Here is a 15,298-nt window from a genome sequence, read left to right as displayed (position 1 = left end):
TTTGCTGACCACCAGTATATAATATATAGGAGTACGGTACAGAAGGCCACTGCTCTACCTACCTCTGTGTCGTCAAGTATACTATCCATCCATACCTGTGGTGCATTTCAGTTTTGCACAGTTTGCTGACCACCAGTATATAATATATAGCAGTACGGTACAGTAGGCCACTGCTCTACCTACCTCTGTGTCGTCAAGTATACTATCCATCCATACCTGTGGTGCATTTAAGTTTTGCACAGTTTGCTGACCACCAGTATATAATATATAGCAGTACGGTACAGTAGGCCACTGCTCTACCTACCTCTGTGTCGTCAAGTATACTATCCATCCATACCTGTAGTGCATTTAGGTTTTGCACAGTTTGCTGACCACCAGTATATAATATATAGCAGTACGGTACAGTAGGCCACTGCTCTACCTACCTCTGTGTCGTCAAGTATACTATCCATCCATACCTGTGGTGCATTTCAGTTTTGCACAGTTTGCTGACCACCAGTATATAATATATAGCATTACGGTACAGTAGGCCACTGCTCTACCTACCTCTGTGTCGTCAAGTATACTATCCATCCATACCTGTGGTGCATTTCAGTTTTGCACAGTTTGCTGACCACCAGTATATAATATATAGCAGTACGTTACAGTAGGCCACTGCTCTACCTACCTCTGTGTCGTCAAGTATACTATCCATCCACACCTGTGGTGTATTTCAGTTGTGCGCAGTATATATAGTAGTAGGCCATTGCTATTGATACTGGCATATAATTCCACACATTAAAAAATGGAGAACAAAAATGTGGAGGGTAAAATAGGGAAAGATCAAGATCCACTTCCACCTCGTGCTGAAGCTGCTGCCACTAGTCATGGCCGAGACGATGAAATGCCATCAACGTCGTCTGCCAAGGCCGATGCCCAATGTCATAGTAGAGAGCATGAAAAATCCAAAACACAAAAGTTCAGTAAAATGACCCAAAAATCAAAATTAAAAGCGTCTGAGGAGAAGTGTAAACTTGCCAATATGCCATTTACGACACGGAGTGGCAAGGAACGGCTGAGGCCCTGGCCTATGTTCATGGCTAGTGGTTCAGATTCACATGAGGATGGAAGCACTCATCCTCTCGCTAGAAAAATGAAAAGACTTAAGCTGGCAAAAGCACAGCAAAGAACTGTGCGTTCTTCTAAATCACAAATCCCCAAGGAGAGTCCAATTGTGTCGGCTGCGATGCCTGACCTTCCCAACACTGGACGGGAAGAGGTGGCGCCTTCCACCATTTGCACGCCCCCTGCAAGTGCTGGAAGGAGCACCCGCTGTCCAGTTCCTGATAGTCAAATTGAAGATGTCACTGTTGAAGTACACCAGGATGAGGATATGGGTGTTGCTGGCGCTGAGGAGGAAATTGACAAGGAGGATTCTGATGGTGAGGTGGTTTGTTTAAGTCAGGCACCCGGGGAGACACCTGTTGTCCGTGGGACGAATATGGCCATTGACATGCCTGGTCAAATTACAAAAAAAAAATCACCTCTTCGGTGTGGAATTATTTTAACACAAATGCGGACAACAGGTGTCAAGCAATGTGTTGCCTTTGTCAAGCTGTAATAAGTAGAGGTAAGGACGTTAACCACCTCGGAACATCCTCTCTTATACGTCACCTGCAGCGCATTCATCATAAGTCAGTGACAAGTTCAAAAACTTTGGATGACAGAGGAAGCAGTCCACTGACGACTAAATCCCTTCCTCTTGTAACCAAGCTCCTGCAAACCACACCACCAACTCCCTCAGTGTCAATTTCCTCCTTAGACAGGAAAGCCAATAGTCCTGCAGGCCATGTCACTGGCAAGTCTGACGAGTCCTCTCCTGCCTGGGATTCCTCCGATGCATCCTTGAGTGTAACGCCTACTGCTGCTGGCGCTGCTGTTGTTGCTGCTGGGAGTCGATCGTCATCCCAGAGGGGAAGTCGGAAGACCACTTGTACTACTTCCAGTAAGCAATTGACTGTCCAACAGTCCTTTGCGGGGAAGATGAAATATCACAGCAGTCATCCTGCTGCAAAGCGGATAACTCAGGCCTTGGCAGCCTGGGCGGTGAGAAACGTGTTTCCGTTATCCACCGTTAATTCACAGGCAACTACAGACTTGATTGAGATACTGTGTCCCCGGTACCAAATACCATCTAGGTTCCATTTCTCTAGGCAGGCGATACCGAAAATGTACACATACCTCAGAAAAAGAGTCACCAGTGTCCTAAAAAATGCGTGGACAAGTGGAGCAGGGCAGACTCAGGACTATATGACTGTGACAGCCCACTGGGTAGATGTATTGCCTCCCGCAGCAAGAACAGCAGCGGCGTCACCAATAGCAGCATCTCGCAAACGCCTACTCGTTCCTAGGCAGGCTACGCTTTGTATCACCGCTTTCCAGAAGAGGCACACAGCTGACAACCTCTTACGGAAACTGAGGAACATCATCGCAGAATGGCTTACCCCAAATGGACTCTCCTGGGGATTTGTGACATCGGACAACGCCAGCAATATTGTGCGTGCATTACATCTGGGCAAATTCAAGCACGTCCCATGTTTTGCACATACATTGAATTTGGTGGTGCAGAATTATTTAAAAAACGACAGGGGCGTGCAAGAGATGCTGTCGGTGGCCCGAAGATTTGCGGGCCACTTTCGGCTTTCAGCCACCGCGTGCCGAAGACTGGAGCACCAGCAAACAGTCCTGAACCTGCCCTGTCATCATCTGAAGCAAGAGGTGGTAACGAGGTGGAATTCAACCCTCTATATGCTTCAGAAGATGGAGGAGCAGCAAAAGGCCATTCAAGCCTATACATCTGCCTACGATATAGGCAAAGGAGGGGGAATGCACCTGACTCAAGCGCAGTGGAGAATGATTTCAACGTTGTGCAAGGTTCTGCAACCCTTTGAACTTGCCACACGTGAAGTCAGTTCATACACTGCCAGCCTGAGTCAAGTCGTTCCCCTCATCAGGCTTTTGCAGAAGAAGCTGGAGACATTGAAGGAGGAGCTAAAACAGAGCGATTCCGCTAGGCATGTGGGACTTGTGGATGGAGCCATTAATTCGCTTAACCAGGATTTTGGCCACCGTGCTCGATCCTAGATTTAAAACCTACGTTGTATCTCTCTTTCCAGCAGACACAAGTCTGCAGAGGTTCAAAGACCTGCTGGTGAGAAAATTGTCAAGTCAAGCGGAACGTGACCCGTCAACAGCTCCTCCTTCACATTCTCCCGCAACTGGGGGTGCGAGGAAAAGGCTAAGAATTCCGAGCCCACCCGCTGGCGGTGATGCAGGGCAGTCTGGAGCGAGTGCTGACATCTGGTCCGGACTGAAGGACCTGCCAACGATTACTGACATGTCGTCTACTGTCACTGCATATGATTCTCTCACCATTGAAAGAATGGTGGAGGATTATATGAGTGACCGCATCCAAGTAGGCACGTTAGACAGTCCGTACGTATACTGGCAGGAAAAAGAGGCAATTTGGAGGCCCTTGCAGAAACTGACTTTATTTTACCTAAGTTGCCCCCCCCTCCAGTGTGTACTCCAAAAGAGTGTTTAGTGCAGCCGCTCACCTTGTCAGCAATCGGCGTACGAGGATACTTCCAGAAAATGTGGAGAAGATGATGTTCATCAAAATGAATTATAATCAATTCCTCCGTGGAGACATTCACCAGCAATTGCCTCCAGAAAGTACACAGGGACCTGAGATGGTGGATTCCAGTGGGGACGAATTAATAATCTGTGAGGAGGGGGATGTACACAGTGAAAGGGGTGAGGAATCGGACGATGAGGAGGAGGTGGACATCTTGCCTCTGTAGAGCCAATTTGTGCAAGGAGAGATTGATTGCTTCTTTTTGGTGGGGGTCCAAACCAACCAGTCATTTCAGTCACAGTTGTGTGGCAGACCCTGTCACTGAAATGATGGGTTTGTTAAAGTGTGCATGTCCTGTTTATACAACATAAGGGTGGGTGGGAGGGCCCAAGGACAATTCCATCTTGCACCTCTTTTTTCTTTCATTTTTCTTTGCATCATGTGCTGTTTGGGGACTATTTTTTTGAAGTGCCATCCTGCCTGACTCTGCAGTGCCACTCCTAGATGGGCCAGGTGTTTGTGTCGGCCACTTGTGTCGCTTAGCTTAGCCATCCAGCGACCTTGGTGCACCTCTTTTTTTCTTTGCATCATGTGCTGTTTGGGGACTATTTTTTAAATCGACCATCCTGTCTGACACTGCAGTGCCACTCCTAGATGGGCCAGGTGTTTGTGTCGGCCACTTGGGTCGCTTAGCTTAGTCATCCAACGACCTCGGTGCAAATTTTAGGACTAAAAATAATATTGTGAGGTGTGAGGTGTTCAGAATAGACTGGAAATGAGTGGAAATTATGGTTATTGAGGTTAATAATACTATGGGATCAAAATGACCCCCAAATTCTATGATTTAAGCTGTTTTTGAGTTTTTTTTGTAAAAAACACCCGAATCCAAAACACGCCCGAATCCGACAAAAAATTTTCAGGGAGGTTTTGCCAAAACGCGTCCGAATCCAAAACACGGTCGCGGAACCGAATCCAAAACCAAAACACAAAACCCGAAAAATGTCCGGTGCACATCACTAGTATATATATATATATATATATATTTATATGAACCAACACTCCGCAACCTATATGGGCGTCAGCTATTCCCCAAGTATACTGGGGTGGTAAGTCCCTGAAGGAAATTTTTGGTATGGAAAAGGGAGGGGGGGGGGGGGTTCTAAGCGACCGATGGTGTTTACATTAGATATGACTGATAAAAGGACAATACCCAATGTATATAAAAATACTGTATATATACAATTTATTATAACAACAGGAACATTAAGAAATTAATAAATAATAAGTAAAAATATTCACATTCATTTAAAAAGTCCAATGATTAAAAAATTTAAAATTTTTTTTTAAGAACACAGATAAGATATAAATAGGCACAAAAATATAGATCGTATATAGAGCGTATATATAAACAAAAGATATACGTATATCTTACCTTAGATAGAGGTCATCAGGGTTAGCCCTAGATGACCTCTATCTAGGATAAGATATACATATATCTTTGTACATATATTTTTCTATATATTTTTATATACATTGGGTATTGTCCTTTTATCAGTCATATCTAATGTAAACACCATTGGTCGCTTAGAACCCCCCCCCCCTCCCCTTTTCCCTATTTCCCTATCATATATATATATATATATATATATACACAGGTTGAGTATCCCTTATCCAAAATGCTTGGGACCAGAGGTATTTTGGATATCGGTTTTCCGTATTTTGGAAAATGGCATACCATAATGAGATATCATGGTGATGGGACCTAAATTTAAGCACAGAATGTATTTATGTTTCATATACACTCTATACACACAGCCTGAAGGCAATTTTAGCCAATATTTTTTTTATAACTTTGTGCATTAAACAAAGTGTGTGTACATTCACACAATTCATTTATGTTTAATTTACACCCTATACACACAGCCTGAAGGTCATTTAATACAATATTTTTAATAACTTTGTGTATTAAACAAAGTTTGTGTACATTGAGTCATCAAAAAACAAAGGTTTCACTATCTCACTGTCACTCAAAAAAGTCTATATTTTGGAATATTCCGTATTTTGGAATATTTGGATATGGGATACTCAACCTGTATATATATATATATATATATATATATATATATATACGCAACCCGCTAAGAATAAAAACAAGGATGTCAGTGCTGGCGTTTTACATTTTTGTCAAATTTTATTAACGATTAATACAATTTTTATTTCAAATGATGGCGGCACTAAAGAACAGACAGAACAACAAAACACACACACAATGTAGCGTTAGTGGTCAACTCTCCAACTCTCCAATTACTAAAACCCACCCGTTCAGGTGGTGTAACCATTTCCTGTTCAGGACAACTGGTTCACCACATACCCCAATTCCTGGAGAATGCACCCATTTAGCCTTGATCTTTTCTTAAAAAACCAAACTGTTGTCCTTTAGCTCCAAGTGCAACAATCACACAAAACACACAACAAAGGGTGATAAATCAAAGAGGCAGAAATCCTTGCCTCACACCGCTATAAATTCTTAAAATCCCTCCCCAAATTCTTCTATTGGCTGTTACACTAAGCCGACTATCTGCAAGGGGAAACCACAGTACCAGCACATTTTTAAAGTGCTAACACTCAAAATCCCTCATGGTTTTATGGGGTCTATTTACTAAGCCTTGGATGGAGATAAAGTTCATGGAGATAAAGTGCCAGTCAATCACCTCCTAACTGCCATGTTACAGGCTGGGTTTGAAAAATGACAGTTAGGAGTTGATTGGCTGGTACTTTATCTCTGTCCACTTTATCTCCAGCCAAGGCTTAGTAAATAGATACCCATGTTCCTCATGCCTAAGCTGCCAGCCTTCAGGAGGACTTTGTTCCATAGCAGAAACCAGTGCTGTAGAAGTTGAGGCTCAACTCTCACTGCAGGTTTCCGGTATTGAACCTGCCCTCTCTTCCTATGAGTTCTCCAGTGTAGAACTTTTCTTAAATTAAGAGACGCTGAGATAAGCCTTTTTTTCAGCAACATTTCTGGGGAAATGACTTTTAACTTAAAATAGTCCTTTAGACTAAAAAAAAAAAAAAAATCATATTAAGTATTAGATTTTCAAATGAGTTGATTTAGCGACTAATGTGAATAAGAGGTGAAAATGGATTTATTGTAACTATGAATGTGGGTCTGTATGAGGAACACTGCACTTCATTCTCAGATATCTTGTCATCTAAAAGGCCTGTTCGTACGTAGCCTTTTATGGTTGGGCCACAAATTATGAAGCAGCAGTATAACGCATTATTCAGTTTTTCATTACCGTACTAACACATTATCTACAACTCAAGTTAAATATATTATTGTTGCTGAAACATAATATGAAGAATAAGACATTTTATTGTTTGTGCCAAATAATAACATTAAGACATGGTCAGTAATATATTAGTTGGTACAACATAGATACAGTAGGTTTACAACAGCGAATCATGGGAAGCAACCCTAAATTGCTTGGGGACCCACATATTTGGTTCCTAAATTATAGGATAACACTGATCCTCAGTTTAAAATAGACTGTCTCTCCTTGTTTATTGTTATCCATCAACTGCTCTCTCTTTTGTATTTGAAAGCCTGCTATGTAATTATAGCTTGGTAGAGATAGGCCAAGCAATAATGTTGCCTCATTTACAGTGTGCTTGCAATCCATAATGTATATAATGCAATCACAATAGCACTCTTCTTCACAAGCCGTGGACTGAACATTGCACAGTGTATAACATCAAAGCCCTGCCATGGAACTTAATCTCTGAAAATAAATAGCTGTTTTTTTTATAACTGCAATCAGACCTAAAAGTATCTCCCATTATAGTCAGCAGAAGAATTTCAAATCAGAAATGTAAGTGTATGTAAGTCCTTTCATAAGAAACAAGACCACAACTTTCAAAGATGTTTTTTTTTTTTTTTTTTTTAGTTTCTACCCTGTACTATATTTGATGGCATGTTCAGGCTAGCTTTCCTGTTTGTCATAAGCAGAAGGATAGAGGCGTTCAGGCTAGCTTTCCTGTTTGTCATAAGCAGAAGGATAGAGGCCTACCAAGTAGCTTACCATGGTAAACAGGATATGTGGCCCTGAGGCAGCATTGGGCAGATCTGGAGCATGGACATTTTTATGGATGTTCTTGGTACCAAGGGTGTAGCTACCATAGGTGTAGGGAGTGCAGCTGCTATGGGGCCCAGAGCTGAGAGCTGTCACAGTTACATGTGTTATATACAGTACATTTTTCACCATTGGGTGATACATAGGGACCCTTACAAACCTTTGCCTTGGGGCATACAGTATAGTTATGCCTCTGGACCTCCTCATTGTAATGTGGTATAATATGAACTGGGGACACTATGTAATAATGTGAACTGGGGGTACTGTGTGGCATAATGTGTACTGCCAGACCTATGATGTGACATAACATGAACTAGAGCACTACTATGGGGCATAACATTAACTAGGTATCTTTGATGGTTCATAAAATAAAGTAGGGCACTACTATGGGGTATAATATAACATAGGGCTCTATTATGGTTCTGAAAATGAACTAGGGCACTACTATGGGTCATAATATTAACAACTGCTCTGGAGAGCTGTCTCTCTAGAAGCATTAGGACAAGGGCCCATTCAAAATGTTGCTATGGGACCACAAAGTTCTGGATACGCCCCTGCTTGGTACGGTACGTGTAAGATTTACATCTGTGTATCACGTCAGCTGATGTCCCCTGCTGACTGGTGAAAAACGCAGAGGATTTTCCAATGGATTTTCCAGCATGACCGGGAACGAGCAAAAGACGAGGTGCATAAGCAAAGACTGAGCTGAGGAGTAGACGAGCTGAGTGTCTAGGGTTGGAAGTGCTGGTGTTAAGCTGTGGAGGAGTGGAGATGGACTATTCTGCTCAGCCTGTGCGTGCAGTGAGAGAGAGGAGATGCTTTGGGATGGAGAGGAATGCAGACACAAAGCAGCAAAAACCAGGACCAAAGCTGGCCCCTTGCTGCCCTGTTGATGACTCAGCACTGGCAAGGACAATATACTGCTATAGAAAAATGCATGCTGCATGAGCAGTCCAATAAAAGTGCAATGGAATTGAAAAGACAGTCAGATGTATAACAACACGTACAGCAACATACGAGCTTGTGTTTATTGCTGTGATTGCCAAATCCATGAACGCCACAAATGTCTTGTTGTCAATAAGTGCAGCAATGCTTGTAGCAAACAAAATAATTTTGCACATTGGTGCAGGGCCAAGCCTAAAGCTGATGACAGGCAACCTTACACTGCACGTTACAGCAGCCACCACACTTTAACTGCCCCTCCAGAAAACACCCCAGGCACCGAACTCCACTGTGAGAGTACTGACCTTAGGACCAAAAAGAATGCTATATTTAGCACCATAATAGATAAGGAGATAAATAATACCATCAAAATAAAAGTTGACACTAGTGTTATATTATGTGGATTACTCCAGCGCTCTAACCCCAAAACACTTATTGACTGCTCTCAAACAATGAATCTATTTGCTTACTGAGGCCAGATAATCAAGACGGTATACGGTCTTTAAGTTGTCCACACAGGTCAACAGTCATAAAGTTAACCACTATTGGTCGACATGCATTAGGTCGACATTGTCTTTAGGTCGACATAGCAAAGGACTACAATTGAGACTAGTAACCTGTGTCGTGCGCAACGGTAGTGGAGCGAGGCACCTTGTCGCTCGCCATGCGAGAGGACATGGTGCACTAATTGGGGTTCCCTGTCACTTTATGAAGAAAACAACACCATTTTTTTTTTTAAAAAGCTCGTGTCGACCTTTTTCCATGTCAACCTGATGACCACATCAACCTATTTCAGGTGTTTACCTATAGTGGTCAACCTAATGACTGTCGACCTAGTTAGGGTCGACCCAATGAACCACACCCAATCAAGACCATAGGCTTGGCCGTGCTGCAATCCACAAATTTCCCACTGTTGATCAAATAGTGGAAAGTAAGGTCAAATTCCTCCTATGTTTGCCAGAAAGCTTAAAACTGAGGTTAATAACCTTAGAGGACGGATGTAATGAAGTCCGAGTTAGCCAGATGTCCGGGTTCCCAGCCAAACTCAAACGTTTTTTTAAATCAGCAAAAAACATCTGAGTTCGGTTGGAAACCCGTACCTTCGGCTAACTCGGACTTCATTACAGCTGACCCTATGTGTTGATATGCATGTCATTCAGCAGGATGTACCAGATTTAAAGCTTTGCTGATCTGTTTGATTGTAGAACCAGCTACAGTATATGTATAAAGTTTGGGGGGTGTTGTGCATGGTTTGACTGGCGTGGTCATGGAGGCTATTCCATACATTACACCCACACCCTACAACAGGTGATAAAATATTATTCAGTGACCTCTCAATATCTAGTGAAATGTATTATCAAATCTACCAGTAGGAAAATGTCTAAGAACATTTCCCATGAAAGTCATTCCAATGCAAATGATTTCACAGATATTAGATCAGTACAAAGAAGACCTACTGTATATTGTCAACCTTGCAAGTTCCTTTCCCTCCTGACATGATTTGTTTTGTTTTGTTACACTCTGGCACACTGTTTGGAGAAATGTAATTGCCAATTATTTACTTACCCATAAAAGAGACTGGCGGAAGCCTGACAGGTAATTGTCACACACACATTGTAATGTGTCAGAAGCAGATTACAACTAATATTAAAATCCATATACAGATACACTTTAAATGTTTATTTCAAAAAGTATTTGTCATGTAAGTACTAATCGAAGAATGAGTGAGGAAAATAATAATAAAAATGTGTAGCAGACTTATTTGTTTTAAGACATTCTGTACAAATTTTTTAATGTTCTTTCAGGAAGATGGCATTAAAGTGGGCGGTATGGGTTGTGTTGTGCCAGTTCTAGACCAAGTGGAGCCTAGGAAAAAATTCCTTTCCCCCTCCCCATACCCAAAATGTACATATCTCCGTTTAGGAATAACGATGCACAGTGCAAGACATGGCGCGGGTCAATCATATCGGACAACTGACTTTTGCCTTTCTTTACCCAGATTGCATACACTTTCCTGCATTTTCTGTCTTAATTTCAATAATTGTGTACTAAGTACTTGGTATTACCCCCCTATACCCTTACTACATCACTGACCCCTCTATACCCTACACTACATCACTGACCTCTGTATATCCTACACTACATTACTGACATTCTATCCCCTACACTACATCACTGACCCCTCTATATTCTATACTACATTACTGACACTCTATACCCTTCATCACTGACCCCTCTATATGCTACACTACATCACTGACCTCTCTATATCCTACACTACATAACCGACACTCTGTATAGCCTACACTACGTCACTGACCCCTCTATACCCTGCACTACATCACTGACACTCTATACCCTTACTACATAACTAATTCCTCAATACTCTACACTACATCTCTGACCCCTCTATACCCTGCACTACATCACTGACACTCTATAATCTACACTGCATCACTGACCACTCTATACCCTACACTACATCACTGACCCCTCTATACCCTACACTACATCACTGACTCCTATATACTCTACACTACATCACTGACCTCTCTATAATCTACACTACATCACTGACCCTCCATACCCTGCACTACATCACTGACACTCTATACCCTTCACTACATAACTGCCACTCTATATCCTACACTGCTTCACTGACTCCTCTATACTCTACACTACATTACTGACCCCTCTATTCCCTACACTACATCACTGACACTCATACCCTACATTGCATCACTGACCCTACTATACCCTACACTACGTAACTGACACTATATACCCTACACTACATCACTGACTCCTATATACTCTACACTACATCACTGACCTCTCTATAATCTACACTACATCACTGACCCTCCATACCCTGCACTACATCACTGACACTCTATAATCTACACTGCATCACTGACCCCTCTATACCCTACATTACATCACTGACCCCTCTATACTCTGCACTACATCACTGACCACTCTATATCCTACACTACATCACTGACACTTTATACCCTGCACTACATCACTGACTCCTCAATACTACTCTACACTGCATCACAGACCCCTCTATAACCTACACTACATCGCTGCCCCCTCTATACCCTACACTACATCACTGACTCCTTATACTCTACACTACATTATTTATCCCTCTATATCCTACACTACATCACTGACTCCTCACTACTCTATACTACATCACTGACCCCTCTATACCCTACACTACATCACTGACACTCTATATCCTACAATGCATCACTGACCCCTCTATACCTTACACTACACCACTGACCCCTCTATAATCTACACTACATCACTGACCTCTCTATACCCTGCACTACATCACTGACCCCTCTATACCCTACACTACATCACTGACACTCTATACCCTACACTGCATCACTGACCCCTCTATACCCTACACTACATAACTGACACTCTATATACTACACTGCTTCACTGACTCCTCTACACTCTACACTTCATCACTGACCCCTCTATTCCCTACACTACATCACTGACACTCTATACCCTACACTGCATCACTGACCCCTCTATATCCTACACTACATCACTGACCCCTCTCTACCCTACAATACATCACTGGCCCCTCTATATCCATAACTACATCACTGACACTCTATACCTTACACTACATCACAGACTATACCCTACACTACATCACTGACCTCTCTATACAGTATCCTACACTTCATTACTGACACTCTATACTCTTACTATATCACTAACTACTCAATACTCTACACTACATCGCTGACCCCTCTATTCCCTGCACTACATCACTGACCCTCTATACCCTTACTACATCACTAACTCCTCAATACTCTACACTACATCGCTGACCCCTCTATACCCTGCACTACATCATTGACACTCTATATCCTACACTGCATCACTGACCCCACCATAGCCTACACTACATCACGGACCCCTCTATACCCTACACTACATCACTGACACCTCTTTACTCTACACTACATTACTGATCCCTCTATATCCCACACTACATCACTGACTCCTCAATACTCTACACTACATCACTGACCCCTCTATACCCTACACTACATCACTGACACTTTATACCCTACACTGCATCACTGAACCCTCTATACCATAAACTACATCACTGACCCCTCTATACTCTACACTACATCAATGACCTATCTATACCCTGCACTAAATCACTGACCCCTCTATACCCTACACTACATCACAGACACTCTGTACCCTACACTGCATCACTGACCCCTTTATACCCTACACTACATAACTGACACTATATCCTACACTGCTTCACTGACTCCTCTATACTCTACATTTCATCACTGACCCCTCTATTCCTTACACTACATTACTGACACTCTATACCCTACACTACATCACTGACCCCTCTATACCCTTCACTACATAACTGCCACTCTATATCCTACACTGCTTCACTGACTCCTCTATACTCTACACTACATTACTGACCCCTCTATTCCCTACACTACATCACTGACACTCATACCCTACATTGCATCACTGACCCCACTATACCCTACACTACGTAACTGACACTATATACACTACACTGCTTCACTGACTCCTCTATATTCTACACTACATCACTGACCCTCTATACCCTTACTACATCACTAACTCCTCAATACTCTACACTACATTGCTGACCCCTCTATACCCTGCACTACATCACTGACACTCTATACCCTTACTACATAACTAATTCCTCAATACTCTACACTACATCTCTGACCCCTCTATACCCTGCACTACATCACTGACACTCTATAATCTACACTGCATCACTGACCACTCTATACCCTACACTACATCACTGACCCCTCTATACCCTACACTACATCACTGACTCCTATATACTCTACACTACATCACTGACCTCTATAATCTACACTACATTACTGACCCTCCATACCCTGCACTACATCACTGACACTCTATACCCTTCACTACATAACTGCCACTCTATATCCTACACTGCTTCACTGACTCCTCTATACTCTACACTACATTACTGACCCCTCTATTCCCTACACTACATCACTGACACTCATACCCTACATTGCATCACTGACCCTACTATACCCTACACTACGTAACTGACACTATATACCCTACACTGCTTCACTGACTCCTTTATACTCTACACTACATCACTGACCCCTCTCTTCTCTACACTACATCACTGGCCCCTCTAGACCTTACACTACTCTACTGCCACTCTATACCTTACACTACATCACTGATCCCTCTATACTCCACACTACATAATTGACCCCTCTATACCCTAAACTACATCATTGATCCCTCTATACCCTACATTACATCACTGACCCCTCTATACCCTAAACTACATCATTGACCTCTCTATACACTGGCATTTCTATAATAAGTGCAGTGTACATGGGCCCCTTGGAGCTCACACCACTCACACTGCACTCATGTTTTATTACTTACCTTTCCGGAGCTCCGTGTCGGAGCTGCAACTGCGATAGAAAATCACCAGTAAAATGGGCGCTGTGCATGCTTAGTAGTGATTAGTCTCTGGAAAATGGGGCGCAGCACAATGCCAGAGTATACTGCGCCATAAAGAGTAGCAAGGCCACCCATAGTCTGCACATGGGCCCCCTCCTCCATTAAAATGCCCCTTCCTCTATACCCTATGTCATATTTAAATACAGAAAGGAGGATCACAAATTATATGTGATCTAAGGTGTGGTGATTACCTGCAGAAATAATCACTAATAATGTTTTCAAGTGACTGTATATATATATAATTTTGTATTCTTTCAGCTTAGATGTGACAAAATGGCTGACAGGCAATGTCCTGCGTTTAACCTCCATGCATCTAGGTTGTGAGAGAGAGAGAATAGATTCTGTCTTATCTACAGACTATAAAGTTAGGGATGAAAGCAATGCTCTATGTGCAATGACCAGACCAGAGGTTATAAATACTGATAAGATGGAGATGTCAGGGAAATCCTAATTTCTCCTGTGAGCTGACCTCAGAGTGGGGTATTGTCCAAAATATAAATTATCTGTGGTCTGGGACCCTGACATGACGTTGTAAAAGGTCCGTGGGGGGTGTGCTCACGGCATGCACCCATTTCCATGGAGACCATGGAACCAGAGAGCAGGTGGCTGCACTGCGCGCGGCCTTCCCGGCTCTCTGAGTGACCAATTCGGCCCACCTGCCCATCGGCCCTTCTGGCATGTGCCAGTCCGGCCATGACAGAGGCTGAGGGAGAGATGCATCAAACATTCTAAAGAGGAACAAGTGGAGGTGTTGCCCATAGCAACCAAACAGCTTCCAGCTATCATTCAACAAGTACACTGTATAAAATAATAGCTAAAATCTGATTTGATGCAATGTCAACACCTCCACTTTAGAAGATATGATACATTTTCCCCTCTATCACTGCTGAAAGGGGAAGCCCTACCCGTAACCCCGAATCTTAGATCTAAATACAATGTATATATATATATATATATATATATATATATATATATATTTTTTTTACTGCTGTGGGCAGGGAGGCAGACAGACCCCCTAGCACCCACC

The sequence above is a fragment of the Pseudophryne corroboree genome, chromosome 4 (assembly GCF_028390025.1).
Source record: "Pseudophryne corroboree isolate aPseCor3 chromosome 4, aPseCor3.hap2, whole genome shotgun sequence".
Lineage (NCBI taxonomy): Eukaryota > Metazoa > Chordata > Amphibia > Anura > Myobatrachidae > Pseudophryne > Pseudophryne corroboree.
Note: the sequence above shows the minus strand (reverse complement) of the source record.